This window comes from Euprymna scolopes, chromosome 26 (assembly GCF_053919585.1).
Source record: "Euprymna scolopes isolate OS-2025 chromosome 26, ASM5391958v1, whole genome shotgun sequence".
Lineage (NCBI taxonomy): Eukaryota > Metazoa > Mollusca > Cephalopoda > Sepiida > Sepiolidae > Euprymna > Euprymna scolopes.
This window is the reverse complement of record NC_136507.1, coordinates 108,466,330-108,492,304: the sequence shown is the minus strand read 5'-3', so window position 1 is coordinate 108,492,304 and position 25,975 is coordinate 108,466,330. Positions and strand designations below refer to the sequence as shown.

At 33.7% G+C, this 25,975-nt stretch overlaps 1 protein-coding gene across 2 annotated transcripts in view; it reads right to left on the bottom strand.

Moving 5' to 3' along the window:
• Positions 1-25,975, bottom strand: part of LOC145248357 (uncharacterized) — a 264,510-nt gene that overhangs the window by 22,325 nt on the left and 216,210 nt on the right. For both annotated transcript variants that reach the window (XM_080110278.1, XM_080110279.1), the window contains one exon: positions 10,920-11,051. The gene's annotated coding sequence lies outside the window, so the exon portion shown is untranslated. The remainder of the gene's footprint in view (positions 1-10,919; positions 11,052-25,975) is intronic.

Genomic DNA, 25,975 nt, shown 5'->3' with positions numbered 1-25,975 from the left:
AAAAAATAGTAAAAGTTTTTAATTCAATTGAAGTTACAGAAAAACAAAAAAAGATGAAAGAAAAAAGTGTGGATTTTGTTAAAAAAAAAAAATAAAAAATAAAAACATGTGAACGGTCAGAGGTCATGGCAGTTAGGATTGCTCTCTGGTTGGTTTGGCTGGTGTAACTTTATCGCACCAATTGCCCAATATTGAGAAATTAAGCCAATCATCAGCAAGTTAAAACAAAATGAGAGAAAAAAAAAAGAAAAAAAAATGGCTGAGATTTTCTTCTGCCTTTGCAAAGAAACACTTGCAAACTCTTTGCTAAAGATAACTCAAGGTTATCATCATTATGATTTAAAAAAAAATGTGTTGCATGTTTACTGGTGCATTTGCTGTTCTATAGTCATGTCTATGCAGAACAGAAATGCACATTCTCATAACAAGCTTTGCATGCAAATTATATTTCTACTATTATAAAAAAGGAAATTTTTATCTGTGAGTTTGTTCCCTATGGACTCCAAAACGGCGGCACCGATTTTTATGAAATTTCACGCAAATGTACTTTATGTATCTGGCAGTGTTCTTAGATAGGTTCTATATTGGAATATCTTTGATAAGTATTGATAATCGAAAAAATCTGATGAACAAAGGAACAGGAAGATTTTAACCAAAGTTAACATCCTTATACAGCCTGACATCACAAGTGCTTTTAAGAAGTTTTATTACCACACAAGCAGAAAGGCCAGGCATAAAAAATCAACAGTAGGTTCTTTTATATGACACGAGTGTGTTGTCTTTTTCATTTTAAATTTTAATTCAAGCCATTATAAAAAAAATAATTTTATAAAAACCAACAAGTAGGTTCTCTACAGTGCAATGTAGACTATATTGTAAACCAAGTCATTGTGGGGAAGCATGTGAAGCTTTCTCCCAGTGCACTGAGATCGGTCCCCAACTAGAGCAGACAAACAATCGATTTGATTGAAAAACAGGCGATTTCATCAATTTCAATGACAATAAAAATATGGGAGTGTGAAACATTCATTGATCCTTATTGATTCCCAGGCAACATCAAGTGATAATATATATCGAGCGGAGGCATTTGAACGATGTCAAAACATCGTTAATTCATTATCCACACAGCAGGAACCGTATAGCACAATGGTGAGAAGCCTTGACTGTCATTTCGGTGGTCAGGTTTCGATCCTGGCTTGAGGCAGTTGCCTGTCTAGCCACACTGATGAGCTGTGAAACAGCGAAACAATACTGTATGTGGATGGCATATATATATATATATATATATATATATATATATATATATACACACACACACACACATATATATACTAGTTGACCGCCTGATACGATTAAACATGATATTTTAATTCATGCAGAATGTGTATGTATTATATTAATCTTCTATTAATTATTACATATTTCGAGGAATAATTTGGCCGGTGAACTAATTCGCAAAAAAAAAATAAAAATAAAATAAAATAAAAAATAAATAAATAAATAAAATAATGATAATGTCGTTCATCAAGTTCTGCTTGTGTTTGTTTACAATATCACGTCAGCTGATATTTAGGCTCGACGATAAATGCCCTGGAAAAGTCACCTCTGATTAATGTATGGTTTTACAATATGCAAACGTAGAAATGATTTGCAGTGATTTTAAATGGTACCTCTTCTTTTATCGTAAATTGAATTCATTAATAAGAAAAAATTAAAATAAAATGGTGAGGTACACCCGGGTTTGAACAGGGGATCATTCGATCTTAGTTGAAATGCTTTAAAACAAAACCATATCTCCAGATTACATAATAAATCTTTTATTGAAAAAAAATAAAAATAAAAAAAATAATTTGCAACGATTTTATTATCTTCCTTGGCCGGCGTAACATAAAATATTCCACTGTAAAAATTCATCTTTTTTTTTTTTATCTAGAAGAGAGGAAAGCTATTTTTAAAATCGGAGTTTTTCGATTTTCGATACTTATCAGATGAATTTCAGTACAAAACATATCTAAGAACACTACCAGACATATAAATTAGCCTTGTGTGAAATCTACAAAAGATAGGTTCCGAAAACGGCTGCGCCTATGAAAAAGCAACTCTCACACAAACACACAAGGTACCTTTTATATAACAGTATACATATTTATATGCAAGACAATTTTAGTTAAAATCTACATTTTTTTTTTTTTTTTTCATATTTTTATTTTTTGGAATAAACTAATAAAATCAAAACTAATTCATAAAACTCACTATGTCTGTCTGTGTCTCCAGTTTTTTCAAAGTGCATCCCCATGAAGATTGTCATATGGTCTTTATTGTGTGCTTTCAATTTTTGTGATTGTCATCGCGAGATATTTTGTAGTTATTTATCTTGAACATTTACCTTCTTTTTCTCCTCATATTAGTCGAAGAAAATTTAATCAATTGATCATTTATCGATTTATGGTTTTATAGAAGCTCTCAGCATCATTGTAAAATGTGCTTAAATGTTATAATTTATGCAGATTTTGTATTTATTATAGCGCCAATTCTCTATAGATTATTATATTGTACCCAATATATATTAGTAATTTCAAAAGAAAAAAGTAAAAAAAAAAATATATGACTTGGATGCCATCAGCTAGAATTGAAACCAAAACATTTAGTGCTCCAGCCTTAGTTGTTACTGTTTGAGCAATTGTCACTGCCAAGTTCCAATTTTTAAAAAATTTAACCCGTAAGCAGCTATTTTTATTGGCTAAAAATCCAATAAAAGAACCGTCCACAAAAATGCAATAATTTGACCAATCCTGCGCTCTGCTCTTGTATCTCTGTTTTAGTTTATTTCTGAGAATATGAAATAAAAGATTTTCAAAATCGATTTTTACAAATTATTGAAATTTTCATGTTAGGCACCTTTTCCTCAGTTTTCACATCATTTATATTTTAAGTCACATTTATATAGAAAATTGCCAGATTGGTCTTTTAAAGACCATTTTTTTTTTAGTTTGAACTTCAAAAATTGCATTTAACTTTTTGTTTAATTTGGCTTCATTTTTTTTTGCTCCATTATTTGACATGATTTTTTTTGCTCCATTATTTGACATAATTTTTTTGCTCCATTATTTGACATATTTTTTTTGCTCCATTATTTGACATATTTTTTTTGCTCCATTATTTGACATGATTTTTTTGATCCATTATTTGACATAATTTTTTTGATCCATTATTTGACATAATTTTTTTTTGCTCCATTATTTGACATAATTTTTTTGCTCCATTATTTGACATGATTTTTTTGCTCCATTATTTGACATAATTTTTTGGTCCATTATTTGACATAATTTTTTTGGTCCATTATTTGACATAATTTTTTTGGTCCATTATTTGACATAATTTTTTTGGTCCATTATTTGACATAATTTTTTTTGCTCCATTATTTGACATAATTTTTTTTGCTCCATTATTTGACATAATTTTTTTTGCTCCATTATTTGACATGATTTTTTTTGCTCCATTATTTGACATAATTTTTTTGGTCCATTATTTGACATAATTTTTTTGATCCATTATTTGACATAATTTTTTTTTGCTCCATTATTTGACATAATTTTTTTGCTCCATTATTTGACATGATTTTTTTGCTCCATTATTTGACATAATTTTTTGGTCCATTATTTGACATAATTTTTTTGGTCCATTATTTGACATAATTTTTTTGGTCCATTATTTGACATAATTTTTTTGGTCCATTATTAGACATAATTTTTTTTGCTCCATTATTTGACATAATTTTTTTTGCTCCATTATTTGACATAATTTTTTTTGCTCCATTATTTGACATGATTTTTTTTGCTCCATTATTTGACATAATTTTTTTGGTCCATTATTTGACATAATTTTTTTTGCTCCATTATTTGACATAATTTTTTTTGCTCCATTATTTGACATAATTTTTTTGGTCCATTATTTGACATAATTTTTTTGGTCCATTATTTGACATAATTTTTTTGGTCCATTATTTGACATAATTTTTTTTGCTCCATTATTTGACATAATTTTTTTTGCTCCATTATTTGACATAATTTTTTTTGCTCCATTATTTGACATGATTTTTTTTGCTCCATTATTTGACATAATTTTTTTGGTCCATTATTTGACATAATTTTTTTGCTCCATTATTTGACAGAATTTTTTTTGCTCCATTATTTGACAATTTTTTTAGTCCATTATTTGACATAATGTCTGTTTGTTTGTAGTTCAAGAAAATGTTATAATTTTAGACTATAATTATTTTTCTCATTCTTAATATTTTCAAGTTTTGTTTTTTAATTCTTACATTCATAAATAACTAAGAGATAACGTCTGTAACACCTTTTTGTTCCTAATACTAAACCTTTTGTCTTGAATCCTTGTTCCAATTCTGATAAAAATCCATTACATAATTTTGATTCTAGAAAATATTGAAAATTTAAGGCTTAAGCATAAAGAGTCTTCAAGACAAATTCAATATAAATGTAAATCTGAAATATTTGAATTTTCAAAATAGGAGTGTTAACTTTACCCAATTACGTCCTTTGAACACTCCACAACAGAGAGTTAACTTCCCTATCGGAAACGGTGTAAAAATAACTTTCGAAATATATGCACGTGTTAAATAAATGCTCGTCGCCCCTACTCCATTTGTCCGTGTTTATTTGCTTTGACAGGTTGGGGCCACATTGTGCCCCTAAAAACCACTTAAAATAATTTCAAAGAAACTGAAATTTGGTGAATATTAACTGACGTCCGATAAAATTTAATAACAATTGGAAATATTTAAAATTTTCACAAAAAACTTTCACTTATTTTTACCTCTTTTGTATAAATTAAATTAAATATAGTCCACATTATCCACTCTTATGCCTAACAGCTGAATTCCAAAATTCATCAATTCATTTAGGAGTGAACCTGATACATAGAAATATATAAACATATTTAACTTGAGACCTGCAGGGAGATTCAACGTTGCCCGGGATTGAATGAAGATCGATTAATATTCCACACTTCCAATCATTTCATTGTCATTGAAAGCAGTAAAATCACCCATTTTTCAATCAAATCAATTAAGTGTCTGCTCTAGTCAAGGGCCCACCGCGGTGCATTTGATGGAAGCTTCACATGCTTCTTTGCAATGACTTAATCCACAATACATTGTAACCTGCATTGCACCCTAGAGAACCTTCTGTTAATTTTATAAAAGTATTTTTATATAATAGCTTGAATTAAAGTTTAAAATACAATAGTCAAGTATTATGGTCCAATTGTGCTCTAAACAGAAACATTCATTTCTAACACACTTGTCTTATCAAAGAACCTATTATTAATTTTATGTCAGGCCCTTCTACTTATGCAGTGATAAAACTTCTCGTATACACTTGTGATGTTAGGTTGTATAAGGGTGTTAACATTGGTCAAAATTGGAGTGTTTCTTCTTTAATCAGATTTTTCTGAATATTGATACTTATCAGAGGTATTCAGATAAAAAAACATATCTAAGAACACTCCCAGATACATAAAGTACATTTGTGTGAGATTTAAAAAAAATATCGGCCGATTTATTTTGGAGTTCAAAAAGAACGAACACACACACACACACACACACACACACACACACACACACACACACACACACAGAATGCCATCAGTAGATAGAGATTAATAGGTTTTGAAAAATTACTGAACTTTTAAAAACTTTTATTTCCATTAATATTTGAGATGTGTATATATATATATATTTTTTTTTTGTACTCTTAATCACCCTCCAAACAAGGTATATTACTACTCGAAAGCAAGAGGCTACTATTTGAAACCATGTCTACAGAGGCTCTATGTAGGGAGTTGAGCAGCGAGATGTCTGTTCACATATTTAAATTTCTGCATGGTAGTACAGTCAGGGAAGCAGAGAAAAGGAAAATAGTAAATAAAAAAAAATATTGTGATGTGCATTTATAGAATTTATCTCTGACACAGCAATATTTACTGTGTGGGTGGAAAGTTCAGAGTTTGAAACTTTTAAGCTGTCAATTCAAAAGTTTTCAACTTGACTTTTGTTTACGAATATTTACTTTGTTTTCACTTTTCTTTTGGCTTCAACTGTTTATTATAGTTTGGCAACTGTTTGTATACTATTTTAAAAAAAGTGTGTGCGTGCGTGACGTGTGTGTGTACACACACACACACACACACACACACACACACACACACACACACACACACACACACACACAGGTGCCTAATTTGCAGCTAAATGCGTCCAGGAACATTTGGAAACTTTGTGATCAATGTTTGCCAGAACGCGCTTACCCTGCAGGAAGAGGTGGATGGGAAAAGGAAACACAAACCAGAACAAAAAAAAATTGGGGGGTAGGGGTAGAGTATGATGATGCCCCTTAGTATGTGCACTACATATCTATCTCGTTCGTGTCTCCTTTCTGCCAAAATTTGAATCAAACGAGCCAGAAATGATCAAGGGTCTCTCGGCAAAAGTAACCGAAAACCTCACCAGATTCAGAAATGGCAAAATGAAGGTTCAAATTGGCAACTGGGACGACGACGAAGGCAAAGTTTGCCAAAAATGATCAAAACAAACTCAAACAGGGTTCAAAAGGCTGTGGTTCATCAACGAGAAAGATTCTATTTTGATTCAAGACTAAATTTAATTTAAAGACTTTTTCTTCTTTTTTTCGTATGAGATTTGCAATTAAAGAGAAAAGCAACGAGATAATTTGTAAAAAACAAAAAACAAACAAACAAAACAAAAAAAAAAAAACCTGCGGCCAAATGGATAAAGTACTTGGTAAAATTCAGTTGTAAGTGACACTCTTCCGGAGGTTGAAGGACTCAGAATACAATTGCGAATTACTCAAGACTGTTCCTGGTCATATCATAATTCAAAGTAAAACAATTTTTCTTCTTTTAACTTCACTAAGATATATATATATATATATATATATATATATATATATATATATATATATATATATATATATATATTACATACATTGCATTATATATCTTTTTGCTTCAATCATGCGATTTCATATGCTATATCCTGTCCTCATTAACAAACAGCACGAGTACAGTTTCAGTAGCTATGGCAGTACTGCCACCCTTGGCACCACTAAACCAAACATATTTGTGTCATGTCTTTTCTAGTGTTATGGTGAATAGATTATCAACAATACAAGAGACATTTCTCTATTCAAGTCGTTAACTTTCACTCAAACAAATACAAAACTATTTTAATAATTAATTTTTAAGGTTGAAAATATTAAAAACCAAATAATGTCATAAGAATATTTCATTAAATTACTAAAATCATTTGGATGTTTCTGAATAAAATGAAGCAAATAAAGGGTTCCTTTCGAAATTTCGTTCAAATTCCCATGTTCAACAAGGCACACCTGAAGAAGGTCGGAGATTACATCGACCGAAATGTTGTGAAAATCACACTCAAGATGAGAACAGTAGTCCAATGAATAAAAAAAAAAAAAAAAAAAAAAAAAAATCATTTTGTTTTCTGAGACTTTCAGTGTAATACACCTTTTTCAAAAACCTTTTTTTTTCTTCATTTTTCTGGTGAGTTAAAAAGTTGTCTTACGCCGAAAGCCTCCGGAAAAAATTAAAAAAAAATAAAAAATAAAAAAATAAAAAATAAAAAAATAAAAAGATGTTAATTATTTAATAAAATATTCCATAACATCATTTCGTTTTCCAATATCTACAAATTAACCTTAAGGAAGAACGTTTTCAAAGATGTGACCTAACTTCTAATTATTTCTTAATTTTTAGATTTGCAACCTTTAATTTTAATTTTTTTTTATAGCTTTTTTCCACCATTTCAATGATAAATATTTTTCTGACGTCAGAAATAGAAAGGGGTAGGGAGTTTTTCATCGACTAAAAACAAACTTTGAAAATTCATTATCTACTGCTGCCAGGACTGATAACTGTTTCACAATTATACGCAAATGATACATGATTTGGAAATGGCACTAGCCCTATGTGGGTTTAACCAACTTCCTCCAAAGGAGAAAGTTCCGTGGGAGTATGAAATTCACAAGCGATCCCCAGTTGCATGTATATCCCCATTAGGGGAGATGATGACGTTAGGTTTTTGCAACTCTTGCAGGGAGGTGTCAACGTCCTCTTACATAGAGCACCTGGAATTCCGAAATTAATCACTCATCTGGTACTGACCAGGCTCATTGTTGCTTAACTTCGGTGATCTGACGACCACCGGTGGGTCAACGTGATTATGCCGTATATGATAGATGGTTTAAGTACACTCAAATACTTTCCACATATTGATTGAAAAAAAAAAAAGAAAAAAAGTCTTACAAAATTTTAGCTGAATTCATTTACATAAACTTCAATATTACAATTGGGATTTTTTTTTGGAGGGGGGGGGTCTGATAATTAAATGCTTATGAAGGTCTAATTTTAAATATAGCCAAAACATTGTAAAAATATCACTCAAGATGAGAACAGTAGTTGCAATAATCCAAATTTTACAATTATCAATCCTTATCTAAAAAAGAAATATCAGAAACAAAATATTTTGTAATTGATAAATTCTATTCAACCCTTATGTGGGGTTTTAACAAATACTACCACTTTGGATCGAAGTGGACTAGAAATTAGTCATAACTGAGGAGTGACTTCAGACTCCCTAAATTCAAACTTTACCATTGGATGCAGTTTTGTGTCATACCCAAAACAGACATCATGGATGGATTTGGTTGTTTTGTTTTACGGCATATCAACCTTTTTGGGTTATTTTATGCGGAATTCAGTCATTTTAGAAAAAACGTTTTATGCTTCAAATTCTTTATATCTTCAAATATTTATTCATGGCGTTTGGTTTGATTGTTTTGTAGAAAACAATTTTTTTTTTTTTGGCTTTACAGAACATGATTACATTTTGCAAAAGGAAAGTAAAAAACACAATAAAATCAATGTTTGGTGCATTTTAAGTCAGGATTGGTTGTTTTTGTTTTACGGCATATCAACCCTTTTCGGGTTATTTAATGCCGAATCCAGTTATTTTGAAGAAAAATTTTTTAATACAATATATTTGTTGTTTTCAAGTTGATTTCTATTTAACCCATAGTTGGGACCCTAACAGGTACTACCACTCTAGGTCAGAGTGGACCTGGGAGCAATGGTAATTAAAGGGTGACTCCACACTCCCCAAAACCTGCAAGCTGAGGCCTCACCACTGGATATAGTTTAAAGTCATATCCAGGACCTTAAGTCAGGAAGCCAGTATCTTCAGACAGCCTGATCTAGTAGCACTAGACTTTGAATGCACGAGGGTTCTGTAACTAAAACGTTTCAATGGTTTAAGCACATTCAAATACTTTCGACAAATTGATCCAATCAAAACTAAAAAAAAATCTTACAAAGTTTTTGCTATGATTTCTTTTTACATAAACAACTTCAGTATTACAATTGGCCATTTTTTTTTTTTTTTGCTGATGAGTTACTGCTTATGAAGGTTTAAAAGCCACTCGAGGATAAGGACTAATGAGCTTGACAGGTGGGCGGTGAGACATTGAGGTGATTTATAAGGAAAGTTGTAATTGATCAGAAATTGATTATTTAAGAGAATGCCTCAACAAGAATTTGTTTACATTGGATTTGAAAACAGTAATGTTTTATTAATTTTATTTATTGCAGACTATTATCCTCATTTTTTTCTTAGTTGTTTCATGATGTTTCGCCCAACAATTCCTCTGGCCTTCGTCAGGTGGTAACCGCAACGGATAGGAACTCTGATGAAGGGCAGAGGAACAGTTGGCCGAAACGTCGTGAATCAAGTAAGAAAAGATGAGACTAATAGTCTGCAATAAACAAAATTAATAAATAATACTCATCTCAATAATGAATTCTGATTAAATAATAATTTTGGATTTGTTGCCGAAACATTTTAGAACCTTCAAATCTTTATCATATAAACTAGTAGAACCCATGGAAATTCCACGGAATGAGAAATATATTTAATCAGATAATTAATTTTCAGAAAGCCGATATTTTTCTGGATAGCGCAAAAAATAATTTTTTTTGGACAGTAAAACAAATAACATTTAGCAGTTTATTCACATTTCTATGAAAGAAGTGTCCATTGTATTTTCAATAAAGAACTGACCAAAATGGGATAAATTAATCTAATAAATACTCAGAAAATAATATTGTGCTACATAATGCAATGCAAATAATAAATCAGATTGTAAGAGACAATCTTTACTCCTTCAGTCCAGCACCTCTTCGCAGACAATGTTCTTCTTTTTTGCAGTTTCTTTCGAATTTTCCCCCTTTTTATGTAACGTTTCACCGACTTCTTTCGGTGAAGAACGACTGCATGTTGGAATTACTGAGTTCTTTCTCACACCATTACAACTATGATCATATATTATTACAATGATCATATATTATTACAATGATCATAATGATATTTAAAAACGAGGTTACATCAAAGGGATGTCACTCTCATATTCTTGTCCAGGGTTGTCAGATTGGTCTTTTCAAAGTTAAATTTTATAAATTTGACCATTTTTGAAGCAGTTTGCCCTTCAAAAATTGTACTTGACCTTTTTTATAGCACGATAGCACGAAGTACGGACTAAGGAGCAAGCAAAATATTACATAAATGGAATTGAAAGGAACAGAAACTTTGATAGCTGGATGTGGCTCTTCTGAAATCATTTTTTTTTTTACAGGAAATAATTTTTGAAAATTATGACTTATGTGGTTCACAACAAATATACAATTGAAAAAGAAAAATGGTGTCATGTCTCGCAGGAATTGGAATTTCTAAAAAAAAAATTGAAAAAGAAAAAAAAAAAAGGTCAATATCCAAACAAAAAAAGAAAAGAAAAATAATTTGAACCTACCAAATTCAGTCTATTTTTATTCCAGGCCACACGGAAACAATACGCATGTAGTCAGGTGAGAAAATCATTGCGTATGAATATCTACACACGAGTAAAACTCACATAGAAAAATAAGCATGGATGTATGAGAGTCTGAAAGAGAAAAGAAACAAAGTTTACAATTAAAATGTTTTGAGGAGGAAAGAATCCAAACAATGAAACTTGGAAAGAAAAATACAAGGACATTTTTTTATTTTATTTCAAATATTTTAATACCCAAATGTAAATTGGTTGCTCACATTTTCTATTAAGGGGCAGGGAGGACAAGGGGGTATTTAGTTGTCTTCCACTGAAAAAACTGACATCAAAGTGGAAAAGTGGGATTGAGAAGTCAGCCCCCCCCCCCCAGGAGAGGCACTCTGACATGAAAAAAGTGCCTTGTTGGCGCCTCAGACAATTAGCAAGAAACTAACTCTTTCTCAAAGCCTGGGAAGGTGGACCTTCTAGAACTGCACAGAACCAAAATTAGACTGCAATCAACAGGGGCAAGATCATTACAGGAATGCTCTAATCTCTGCTGATTTGGGGGGGGGAGCGACAGGGAGGGGAGTATTGAGAAATATTGAAATGTTTCAGAATAATAGATATGGAAGATTATTTGTTTTTTTTTGTTTTTTTTTTAATGAAGATCAACTCTTAAGACTATTCAGAAAAAATTGTGAATTTTATCAAAAATTCAAAAAAATGTTTCTGAATTTTTCAGATGTGAAGTGATATTTTGGATTATTCGAACTACTATTCTCGTCTTGAGTGTTATCCACTTTTTGAAATTTCATACAGATTCCCAAGTTCGACAAGATAACCTGAACAAGGTTGGAGGTTACACTGATCTAAACGTTGTGCAAATAACAAATAAGATGAAAACAGCATTGCCTGAAGATAGCGGTTTCAATCTTACCCAAAGCAGGCCAGAGAATTTGTTGGCCAAAACGTGGTGAGGCAACAACAACTATGGAAGGCAGTAATTACTGAGGACATAGTTAAGAGACTCTTATCCCATTGGTTAATCATCTGAAGAAGGCCAGAGGATGAGTTGGCTGAAACATAGGGAAACAACAACTATGAAGATGAGGATAACAATCTGCAAATAAATAAATTAATTACTCATCTCAAAGGATTCCAATAACAACAAAACAAAAAAAAAACAAAACAAAATAATATATAATTTAGAAATAATTGTGAATTTTATTAACAATTCCATGGATGGCATTTCTTTCTTTTTTTTTGTGTGTGTGTGTGTGTGTGTGTGTATTGTGTGTGACCCTATATCTCATTATGTAAGGTTACAGGAGGGGGGAGGGTTAACCCGGATCATCTGCAAACATCTTGGAAGTGAAAATAAAAAGAAATGAATAAAACAAACGATATCATGTAGGTCAAAAGAACACAGCAAAGAATGGTATTATTTGAACAGGGAATCCGACTCATCCAGAAGACTGGATGACGTAAGCAAATGTTATTTAGCATGTGCCCTGTTTATGCTGAGAGACAGAAGGAGCCTAACAGGTGGCCACTAATATAAAAGGAAAGGATTGGCGTTTTAACCGTCGTTTATCTATTTGTGAATATACTAGCATGGGCGCCCGGCGTTGCCCGGGTGTTTGAATGTGTATATTGAGCAAAAAAAAAAAAAAAAAAAAGTTGTAGTAGGAAGGCAGGCTCGAACCCATACCGCAAAGGAGAAAAAGAACGGGGGGGTAAAACCTAACGTTTATGCTGTTACGACCACCGTCAAACCGGAAGCGACATTTTTTAAAATTAACAGACAATTTAAAGGAGAGGATAACTTTCAAAAATATCGGCGAAAAAAGTAACCCCACCTGTAGAAAAGTGCTTAGTTGAAGGGGAAGATATTAATGTTTTTAGCCAATTTTTCGATATGTGTTGGATGAAAGATCGAACATTAAAACGATACTGATCTTGGTAAAATCCGTTGCCTTTATTGAAAGTTTTAGGCAGACATGCAAACAGACATACATACATACATTTATATATTGGTAACTAAAAATTTTCGACCCAAACTGATGAAAAAGCTTGCCCTATCTCTGAATACCCTTTATGTAAAATTTCAAATATTTAGACCACAAATTGTCTGAGTAATTTGGAAGAGACCGAAGAGGTCAATTATTTTTTAACTTTGACCCCTATTATGACCCCTTAAAATTTATTGTTTTGGGCTCAAATCAAGTTATTAAGTTAGATCCATGTCCAAGGAACCTATATCTAAAATTTCAAGTGCGTAGACCCACAATTGTCAGAGGAGTTGGTAGATTTCTCAAAAGTCAAATTGTTGAACTTTGACTCCTTAATCGCCAAATTTCTGGCCAAAAACCGATCACATCGATTTTCACAAATCTCAGTAACCTGTATATCAAATTTCGAGTCTGTAGACTAAAAATTGACAGAGTTATTGCATAGGGAAATGTACACAGATACACAGACACTTTCACTTTTTTAAATATATAGATAGATAGATTTAACCGAAATTAAAACATAAGGAAAAAAAACTGTCTTGCTTATTTATTATTATTATTTTTTTTTTTTTGGAAATAAATTGTTTTAATTTTCTTACATATGACTGTTCGAATTACAGAGACGGAATATAAAACTGGACGAATTGTGTAACAATTAAAATTATTATTTTATTTTATTTTTTGCGTACAGATGCGTTGAATCTCTACGGTTCCAGGTGAGCACTGCCTGAAGATAGCGGTTTCAATTCTACCCAAAGCAGGCCGGAGGATTAGTTGGCCAAAACATGGCGAGACAACGACAACTATGGAAGGCAGTAATTACTGGGGATACCGTTACAAGACTCAGCATTCCTATTCTGTCGCAGTTAATCACCTGAAGAAGGCTAAAGGATGAGTTGGCCGATATGTAATGAAACAACAACTATGAAAATGAGGATAACAGTCCACAAATAAATAAATACTTGCAAAAAACCTTTTTTTAAAAACCTCAAACAAGGCATATTTGCCACCTGCTTGCAAAGGGATCGTATCTAACAGGGGATTGTGAGAATTTGAGTAGCGAGATGTCTATTCACATCACATTTAAACTTCTGCATGTCAGTATAGTTTGGAAAGCAGGAAACGGAGGGAATTCCAAAGTCTTGCAGTCCAAGGAGAGAAACTATTCGAAGGCTTTCTTGCATCTTTTGACTTCAACATTGAAGGGATGGGATTTTGCTGCTTGCCTGATTAGTCGAGAATATGTACATCAGTGATGTGAGGTCATCAGAACACATTCCAACAATCAGATAAGAATTAGTCATACATCGCTAAGCTTTTAATGTGACTAAAACTTTCGATAGTCACATGAAACATGCTCATATATTGAAAGCTAGATTAGTTTTAGTAGATGAAAAGAAACAAAACAAATGAAAATAAAATATTCACAAACAATACAAAAAACAAAGTTTGCAAACATGCATAAAACTCTTCATGCAAACAGGATATAACCAATTAACCAATCAAAATGAAGTTTACTCATACTGCAATTTTATTGGTTCCAATCGACTAACAGCAATCATAGGGTTTAACCAATGAAAATTTAGGTCCAAAAATATTCACCATTGAATATATTTGAAAAGGATTTTAAATATTTTTATTAACCAATCAAAATGAAGTGTGACATAAAAACCTTTAAAATGATTGCATTGCTTGTTTTGGTTGGTTTTGTTTTATGGCATATCAACCATTTCAGGTTATTTAGTGCCAAATCCAGTAATTTTTTTAAAAGATTTTATTTTTCAAGTTCTTTATATTTTCAAATATTTATTCATTGTGTTTGATTTGATTGTTTTTTTTTGTTTTTTTAGAAAAAAACTTTTTGTTTTAGCTTTTTACTTTACAGAACATGATTGAGTTTTACAAAGGAAAAGGAAAATAAAAGAACATCAATGTTTGGAGAATTGTTGGTTAGAAAGCCAACATCTTCAGACAGCCTAATCTGGCAGTACCAGATGCTTCAACAGGTATTACCACTCCAGACTAAAATGGACCTAGAAGCAAAGGTTACTAAGGGGCAATTCCACATTTCCCACAGCCCCCAAATAGGGCCTAACCACTGAATGCCTTTAAAGGCCATACCCAGGACCCCTTATTTCAGAAATGTATTCATATATGCAACATTGAAGATTTTTATGATGCAACCATGTTTGATTTAATATTTGCTGAATGTGTAAGGTGAATGCTTTCAAATACAACAAGCTTAATATCCAAGCAAACAATTATCGGAAAAGGAAAAAGGCGACAGTGAAGAGAAAATAAAAAAATATGCAAAACCAGAGAAAAAATATGTTGCATCAAAATAAACTTATAAAGAAGCGAAATTCCTTCTATTTTCTTAAAGTATTGGTACCGAAATCTATCTTGTAACCATAAATATATTTACAGTAAACCACGTTTCAGGTTAATTTTGTCCAAACAAACGAAGGATAAATTTAATTATTATGTCTGAGGGTATGTTGTACCTAAGGTCACTATTCGCCCATGTATGGTATATTTTTTATTATTTTTTTTTTTTACAAGGTAGTCACCACTTATCCCAGAAGCCACTCAGGGATAAGGGTTATTGCGTGTACAGTAATCAATGGGATAGTATCGTAGTAATCATTAGTATTGGAGATTTGATAAAGTGTCTTACTTAAGGGAGCGGTTCGTCAGGAGTTGGATTTGAAGACATCCAAGTTGTAGTCAGGTGTGAAGCAGGAAAACGAAAAAGTGTTCCACAGGCGTGCAGTTCTAAGAAAGAAGCTTTGTTCATGGAATCTACGTTTTGATTTAGGCACAGATAAAGAGTGGAGAAAATTATTGACAGTGATTTCAGCAAGACGGGTGTTTATCGTGAAAGATTGGCGAGGGGGAGACCAGAGATTGGAGCTCAGATGAACACTTGTCATGGAAATAACGATAAAACAAAGACAGGCTCGCAACATTTCTTCTGTGGGAGAGAGGTTGCAAGGAAGAGAAAAGGGCATCCCTCACTAAACCACAAAGTCTATTTTGTACTTTGTCAAAGCAGGATAGGCTGTTTTAGCAGCTCCTGCCTAAATGTAGCAGCAGTACTCCATCCTTGGACGTACTTGGCTTTTATATAGATAGAGAATTGCATCAGCGGTGAGATATCTTCTGGAGCGGTAGAAGGATCCTACCATTTTTCCAGTGACCTTGGCAACAGACTTTATGTACGTGTTCCATTTCAGGTCAGGAGTAAAGGTCAATCCCAGAAGCTTACCAAAACATGGAGCTTTCCCTAGACGAGAGCCATCCATTTCAATTGATGTCAGATGGAGATAAGAGCGTTGATGATGTAAAGATAGCAGCCACCTCTTCCCCCACTGTACCACGCGCTCAAGATCAGAGGAGAGAGAATAAAAGTAGAGAACTGTGTCATTTATGGCCTTTGATGTGTTGCCATAGATGGTCATGTCATCAGCATAGATGTCAACGAATGAGCATGTGATTTGGGATACTTGCATGGCCAAATTATATGATTTAATGTTCAAATGAACAGCTACAGCAGGAATTGGAATACACCCTACTAAAGCCTGATTGTCACAGCTGGTGAATTTCCAAAATGCTATGTTGTGGACGTGAGGTCATTTTAGAAGAACGATGTACAATAAAATTATGTTTTAAACATGGAGAAAATGATAGAGAAATGTATAGAATGCTTCAGACTGCTTTTGGACAATCTTGCATGAATCAAGCATCAGTTTTTGAGTGGCATAAGAGATTCAAGGAAGGCAGGGAGTCTGTGAGGGATGATGAAACGTGTGGAAGGAGTAAGGAAGTCAGAACACCAGAGTTGTTTGGCCAAATAAAGAATTTCATGGATAAGGACTGTCGTGTGTCTATAGAGGCATTAAGTTCACAGTTTGATGTCAGTGTGGGAACTGTACACACAATTCACAAGGAACTGAAGATGCGGAAGATTTGTGTGAAATTTGTTCCAAGGGTGATCCATCCTTGTCACAGACTATTTGATCAAGATGAGCATCAAGACAGTTCCTCACCCTCCCTATAGTCCAGACCTTGCTCCCTGTGACTTTTGGTTATTTTCTAAGCTCAAAGAAAACAAACGCTGTCATTATGAGACAACTGAGGAGATTAAAGAGGCTGTGATGAGGATCATTGATACGCTCACACAAGAGGACTTCCCTGGGGCCTTCTAGAAGTTGTTGGGACGGTACAAGTGCATTGCAGCCAAAGGAGATTACTTTGAAGAGGACTAGAGTTTCATGTGTGTACTATTAATAAAAGTTCCCGTAGGAAACAAATGTAAAAACTTATTGAAGGCATCCTGTAAGTATTATGCAAACTTCACGAAAGGTAAACACGATTTAGAACTGAGTGAAAGCGTGAGGACACACCGGGGGGGGGGGGGAATTTATGTTAAAATCTAAAGAATTTGTTTAACACACAAAAACGATAATTCTATACAACGTGTTGCTGAGGTTTTATTTCTTCAGAAGAAAAAATTGCAACTTCCATGAAAACAAAGTACGAATCGCGTCATCTGCTTACACCCTAATCGATGCTATAGTTCAGGACTTAAAATCTCACAATCATCGCATAACAACCTGATTTTAATAAGTGAATCGCTTGTCAAGGCCCAAAGGCCACTCAAGGATAAGGTTTAATGAAATGAATGGAATTTACGTTTAGTTTTCAGCACAGATAGAGAGTAGGGGAAATTGACAATGGTTACAGCAAGATGAGTATTTTTTTTTTGCAAGGCAGTCACCACTTATCAAGGCCTGCAGATCACTCGAGGATAAGGGTTAATGAATGGAATGGTAGTGTAGTAATAGTTAAAGGTGTAGATTGGGAAGAATTTGATTATCTAAAGGGACGGCTTAAGAACTTGTTTACATTGGACTTGAAGGCTACCATATTGTAATTGTCCGAAAATCAGGCTAATGGAACAGTGTTCCACAGGCAGGCAGTTTAAGAAAAAAGGCTTTGTTTATGGAATCTGTGTTTAGATTTGGCACAGAGAGTAGGGTGAAATTGTTGACAGTGGTTGTAGCTAGTTGAGTGTTTTTTTTTTTTGTAAAGGTCTGGCAAGAGGAGACCATAGATTTAAACGCAATGCTTTACCATAATAAAGGCACAAAATCATTCAGATTAAAAATGTTTGAGCATCGATCATTGTCAGACAGAATGGAAGCTTAACTGCGGAAAATCTTTTTATATATCCATAACTTCAGTTATGTAATCCACTTTCATGCAACGTTTATCATAACAATCAATGTTTTGGAGTTATTTAAAGTATTTGAGGATCTGACCTTTTGCATTGATTAAAGTGTAATGTGGCTGTTACTTTTTAACTGTGTTGTTACACTTTAAACCTCTCTGACCCACACGTTGTCTGGCACCGTCACAAAGGAACAAACAAATAAAAAAGGAAAAAAATAAATCCATCAAATGCATGTATTCATGTTTCTTCCAAAACAACGCATTTCATTATCCTGCAAAAGTTTTTTTTTCGCACACTTTTAAAAGTTTTTCTCTTTGCCACGTCATCGTGGTTGTTAGCCAGCGCTTTCTCGCCCTTGACTTCACACATCCATCTCGTCTAGCATGTAACTGGCTTCTCCTCGACCACATGGTTTATTTTTTCTCTCCTTTTTCTTGTGATGCGAGTTTGTGAACTCTTGCTAATTTGCATACGTTTTAATGGTTGCTGCTGCTAATATTTTTGCTAGCCAGCTATGCTTTGGCTGCTGCTGATTTTTCTCACATGCACCCATATGCGCTCTGTTATAAAAGTTTCCACTATCTTATTGTTGCAGATCTTTTTATGAAATGATTATCGCAACTATTAATCCATATTTTTTTATTTTCAGTAAGTAGCCACCACTTATTAAGGCCAAAAACTGCTGAAGGATGGGGACTAAAATGTAATGCTTGTGCTACATCTACAACAGTTATGGTAAGAGAGTCAGTTGACCAAAACCTTCACACGAATTATCTACGTATTGCCATGAAAAGATATCAATCCATAATAGACCGGAGACAATATTTTGTAACTAGTGTGACCCATGGAAATTCCACAGAATGAGAAATACATTCGATCAACAAATATGTTTTGATAAAACTGATATTTTTCTGGATAGTGGGGGAAAAAAAAAAGAAGTTTTTGGACGCCCCTCCCCCCCCCAAAAAAAAACAATAACATGCAGCAAATATGAGATGATTAACATTTGTATGAAAATAGTGTCGATTGGATTCTAAATATAGAAACGAACCAAATGAGATAAATTAATAAGTACTAATAAATACTCAGAAAGTAATGTTGTGCTACATAGTTCAATACAAATACTCAAATCTCATTGTAAGAGGATATTTAATTTATTTCTTCAGTTCAGCACCTTTTGTCAAACAATGTTCTTTTTCCCCTGTTTCTTTCAAATGTTCCCTTTTTATGCAATTTTGCTGACTTTTTTTCATTGAAAAACTGCTGCACACCAAAATTACCAGCAGTTCCTTTCTAATACTATTACAATAGTCATATATTATGATATTCGAAAACGAGGCTATATCAAAGGGAGGTCACTCTCATATGCTTGTCCAATGTTGCCAGATTGGCCTTTTTAAAGCCAGATTTTGTGAATTTGGCCTTTTTTGAAGCAGCTTGGTCTTCAAACATTGTATTCATCCTTTTTCAAAGTGTACGAGTTCTTTCCACAAATTTGATTTGCATTTGAAATATGCCACACAAAATCTCATATGTGGTAATTTTATTTTACCTATCACCATTTCACTATCAACTGTTTACTCATGGCAGCAGTTTTTGACCGTCCGATGACTCAATACGATAGGTTTGAAATTCATATGTGGTGTAAATCTTAACGACAAAATAAAATTGCTTAGGGGAAGAATATATAGAGTTAATATGGTGAAGTGAAAAGATGCCAAATTTGGTTCTAACCAATTCCATCGCACCATTTTTGCTGTAGATGTTGGCAACCTTCATGTGGTCATGCAAATGTGTATGGAGCGGATCAGTAATTAATTTGGCCACATCTCTTGTATAATCTTTTGGTACTAGTGCATTAATTGATCCGTGCTGAAATTATAACATTTAGAAAGCCATTCTTAACATGGGGAGGGTGTTTTGTACCTATTCTATACTTTAACACGCTTTAATAAAAACAGAAATCATAAAACTTTGATCAAACTTGAAAATACTATTTAAAAAAATAGCGCGGATCAATAAGTGCACTAGCATCAATCTTTTTTATTGCATTTTCACCCCGAATAAGGCACGGTGCCATTTTGATGTAGGGGGCTGCTATCTGGAAGATAAATTGCAGGGATACTATGTAGGGAGTTGAGCAGCAAGATGTCTGTTTACATTATACTTGAACTTCTGCAGGTCAGCACAGCTGGGGAAGCAGGAACCCGGGAGGGAATTCCAAAGTCTAGCGGTTCTGAGGAAGAAACTATTAGAGTAGGAGGCTTTCTGGCATCTGCGGATCTCTACTGTGTAGGGGTGGGGTTTTGTTGCTTGACAAGTTTGTCGGAGGTATTTACGTTGAGGGGGGGGTCACAAGGACTTGTAATTCATTGTAGCATCCATCATTAAAATACTTATAACACAGGCAGAGGGATGCAATATTTCGTTGATGGGACAGAGATTAAAGCCTAGCTGACAGTTTGTAACCTATTAGGTGGGTGACTCTCTTTTGAACCCTGTCCAAGAGTGAGAGACTAGTAGGAAATACACCAGCTCAAATGTGACAATATTCTGTACATGGGCGAATGGTGGCCTTGCAGACGTATAGGATAATGTCAGACCTAAGTAACTTTCTAGCACGGTAGAGAGAGTTTACCTTCTTTGCAATGCTCTCAATGTATCTATTCCAATTCATGTTCCCTGTGAACGTTAAGCCGAGGAGTTTGAACAAAGTACTTTCAGGTAATGTATCATTAGCCATAACTATTTGTGGTTGAGAAGGTTTCTTGTAATTATTGAAGGAAACAAGCTTAGTCTTGGCAGCATTGAATGTTACCATCATGATGGTGATGGTTTCCAAAGTCATCTTTTAATTCTAAGTGCGTTTGTTGAAAAAATACTTATCAAAATAAAACACGAGACCCTAAATCTACTGGTTTATTGGTGTTTGTGTGTGTGTTTCTCTCTCTCTCTCTCTATATATATATATATATATATATATATATATATATATATATATATACACACACAAAAATGGATGGTCACGTTCAATGCCGTCAAGACTAAACTAGTTTCATTCAGTAATTACAAGATACCTTCTTTACCACCTATAGCAATGGCCAACGACTCTTTATCTGAAAGTACATCTTTCAAACTCCTTGGCCTAACGTTCACAGGAAACATGAGTTGGAACAATTACATTGAAGGCATCGCCATGTTGGACTCTCTCTACCGTGCTAGAAAATTACTAACACCCGAAAGTATCTTGTACCTCTATAAGGCCACCATTCGCCCATGTATGGAGTATTGCTGTCATATTTGGGTTGGTGCATCTGCTACTAGTCTCTCGCTCCTTGACAAGGTTCAAAAGAGAGTCGCAAATCTGATAGGCTCTGAACTGACATCTAAGCTTCAGCCTCTGTCCCATCGACGAAATGCTGTATCCCTCTGCCTGTTCTACAAGTATTTTAATGGTGAATGCTCTGATGAACTGCAATCACTTGTGTCCCCACAACGTGAAAACCCTCGACAGACCCAACAGGTTGCAAAATCCCATCCCCACACTGTAGAGATCCCTAGATGTAAAAGATCTTTCTACTCCAGTAGTTTCTTCCCCAGAACCGCTAGACTTTGGAATTCCATTCCAGGTCACTGCTTCCCCAACTGTACTGACATGCAGAAGTTCAAGTGCAACGTGAACCGACATCTTGCTGCCCAAATCCCTACATAGTACCCCAGTAGTTGTTGCCCCTGATAGTAGCCCCCTACACTAAAGTGGCAATGTGCCTTGTTTAGGATGAAAATGTAATTATATATAATTTAATAGAAATGGCAATTAATAAAAACTGAAGAAAGTGCTCAATACTGTTGTAGAGCAAATATGCGTTTTATTTTTTATTACCGTATCTTTCTGTTAAGTTACATTATTGTTTCAGCTACCCGGCCGTTTTTTTGGCTGTCTGTAAAAGTCTGAGGAAGCTACAGACGTCAAAAAAAAACAAAAAAAAACGGTTTGTTTGGGGTGAAAATGTAATATATATATATATATATATATATATTGTAGCTTCAGCACGTTTGAAGAAATCAATGGTTTTCCTTTCTGAGGTTAACACTTGATTATACTATGCATCAAATTTATATCCAAGGGTTCTTTTAAGAATAAATGCTGACCCCTTTTAAGGATTGCTGATTTGTATTTCGCTGCAGCTTAGTCGTGTGTGTGTGTGTGTGTGTGTGTGTGTGTAATAATAAGTTTGTAGCGAGATAAGATTAACTTTAGTTTTGTCATTTGTACAGAATGCCAAGATTTCTTTGCCAAAACACAAAACTGGAACATCTACCCGGTAACGCAATAGGGTAGTTATATAACATATTCCTTCGAAAACAGCTCTTACCCCACCGTAACTAGTTCGATTTAATTGGCAGATAAAATAAAGCAAGAAAAAAAAAAAAAAGAAGCTGATTAACCGTTTGACTTAATTTCAGTTCTGTTTTTAAAAGAACAAAAACAGTAAAAAAAAGGAAAAACAAAAAGTAGATTTTCTTTCCTAATCGCTAATTTAATTATGTCAACATTTTGAATATTTCGTTTCTTTTTACACAGGTCAAGGTCACACTAAATCTGATGTAAGATTTGTAAATGTATCTTGGGTAGTTTCTGATTTGTAGCCATAAAAAGTTGTCGAATATGATTCACTTGATGCTGATGATGGCAGATATAAACCAAGGAATAAAGTATGTTGCAATACACACACACACACACACACACACACACACACACACACACACACACACACACACACACTTTCCCCACGAAAGGAGAGGGCGAGGTGAGAACAATAGAGCGAAGTGAGGAGTTAAGGGCGAGGGCGGGGTGCGGTAGAAGACAGTGGAGAGAGAGATAGAGAGAGAGAGAGAGAGAGAGAGAGGGGGGGGGGGCGGTAGACAGAAAACTAGAAATACGATTTTGTCTCCACTTTTCAGCAGATAATAAAAATACGGAAAAACAAAAAAATGTAATTTTCATTGAGAGAGAGAGAGAGAGAGAGAGAGAGAGAGAGAGAGAGTGTTCACAAACACACACACACACACACGTCTGTGTCAGTGTGTGCATACAAAAAAAAAACAAAAAAAAAAACGTCATCTTTTTGGTGTAATTTCAAAGTATTGCCAAGCAAGTGCGTCGGGTTTTTGTTCTCTAAAACACGTGCCTGCGTCTCTCCGTGTCGGTCGCAGATGGGGTAGGGGTAAAAAAAAAAAAAAAAAAAAAAAAAAAAAAACATGGGGGTGATGGAAAATCTAGGCCAGTGGGTCAGCAAACAACCTGCTCGCTTCTGATTTTGGCTGAACTGACCCTTCTGCACTCAACGACCCCTTCACGACGATAGTAAACTCTTCTTGCTGTCAGTCTCTGTTTTTTTATTTATAATTTTTTTTTTTTTTTTTTAACTACCAAATCACATTTTCCTCTTTTTTCCTTCACTTTCTCTCTCGGTTCTTCGCTGTTTCGTGTGTTGCTTTGTTTCCCCATTCAGAGCCAGTCTTTAATGCAGCGAATTGAGCCAACCGCCCCCCCCCCCCACCCCGCCCGTCCAAACGTCGACGTAAGGCTGGCATTATGAACTGGCGAATAGCCCCCACCCCCCGCCAACCTATCCCAAACATACCTTTCGGGTGTTCGGGCTGAGATCAAAGCCTTGGGGCAATCCTTAGCACACCCAACACAGACAGTTGTCATTATCAACGAGAAGAAAGCGCCCTAGTTGATACCGGCTGTACAATTTCGTCCGTCACTACAAAGTGCCCTGTGAAACAAATTCAATTTGGTTTTTAGCCAGTAAATAAATAGCTGTTATGGGGTACAAATTTGAAAAAATCGGAATTTAGTTGACTAAACGTGTTACTTTTACATATGCACAACTATACATTTACAGGTTTAACATTATTTTTTTTAGGTTTTTGTATGCGTATGAACGTAGCTCAGATGGCAAGGAATAATGTTGAAGAGCTATGTTTTGGTTTCGATTCTAGCTGATGGCGCCCAAGTCATAGTATATATTTTTTAAAACCTTAAATCACTATTATATATTGGGTACAATATAATAATCAATAGAGAATTGGTTCTAGAAAAATAAATATGAAATTTGTATGAATTAAAATATCATATTTAAGTATATTTTATGACTAGGCAACACCGGGTGGCCTGCTAGTGTGTGTGTGTGTGTGTGTGTGTGTGTGTGTGTGTGTGTGTGTATGTGATTATTATTTCATGTATGAATGTAAAATGTTGTAAGGAGATATTTTATGCATCGATTTTAAAATTTTATCTTTCTAAACATTAAAAACTCCCAAAACATTAAATTGTAGCAATAAAATAGCAAACAACTGTAAAGACAGAAAAAATTTAGGATAACAATACAAAAAAAAAAAAATTAACCAAAAAATAATTATTAGAAGACTGATCTAAAACCTAAAATAAAAATAAGTAATCTAAGCAGGCCTGTGTTAAAACAAGATCACATTAATTCGACACATTAATTCTGCTTTAAAACAGAACAAAGGGGGATATAAAAGTCAACCGAACCCTTGAGTGAAGCCTTGCCACTGGCTAATAAAAACATTAACCCCTGAGCAGGAATAACAATGAATCTAATTGGTTAAGTAACTAACCTAAACACCATATACATACATTTAAAAAAAAAAAAAAAGAAGAAAAAAAAAAAACACCAGTTAGCATAAATTCTATAAATTTGAACCTGATGAATCCTTACAGGGATGAAACTAAAAAATAAAAGAACTTAAAAAAAACTATGTGTAGTTACCATATGTACTTTCATAACTTACCATTAATAAATATAGGTCAATCGCTTACTTCAAACGCTACTCAGTTTGTATATCGCAATCGTAATGGATTAAAAAAAAAAATGATATTAAAAAAAAAAAAAAAAAAAAAAAAAAAAGAGAAAAAAGTTACATAAATTTTGAAAAAGTCCAAGCTCAATGGATGCTTTTTATTTTTGTCCCAGAGCATATATAGCGTAATATAATAATTCTCCAAGTTTCTAATATCAAATTTTCTCAGTTGGTAATTTATTGTTTTTTAAAAGGTAACAATAACAATATTGATATTGTTTCGTTCAAGCAATGCAGCAAAGACATAATTTTGCCAACTTGTTAGTCGCAATACAAAACAATATTGTAATTTTTACTTTTTGAAATGTAAATGACCAACTGAGAAAACTTGATATTCGGAACTTGCAGAACTAATAATAATAATAATAATAATAATAATAATAATAATAATAATAATAATAATGATTATATATATATATATATATATATATATATATATATATAATAAGTTATAAAATATATATGGCGATTAAGCTACACTGAATATTCCGCATTTCATCCACTCTAGAACTCTTCAGGCTGAAGAGTCCTAGAGTAGATGAAACGTGGAATATTCAGTGTAACTTAATCGCCATATATATTTTATAACTTACTAACTAGCTCTACCTACGTATTGAGCACTTTTGAAATAAATACTTAAAGTTCACGCATAAATTTATACTTTCGTATATTAATTTTATGTGAGTAAATTTATATATAATAAAAATAAAAAAATAAAAAAGATGGCGGTATAAGACGGATTCCATACATGTGGGTTGAATCAAGACCGTCTTAAAAGACAAGATGGCCGGTGGGCAAAAATAATTTAATCTGCTGACGTCATCACGGATAGTCCCTTGCTTGACACCGGTAATCACCGGTAGTCACTCGTAACTCGTAACGTCTTGAAGTCAGTGTAATATTTCTTTTTTTTA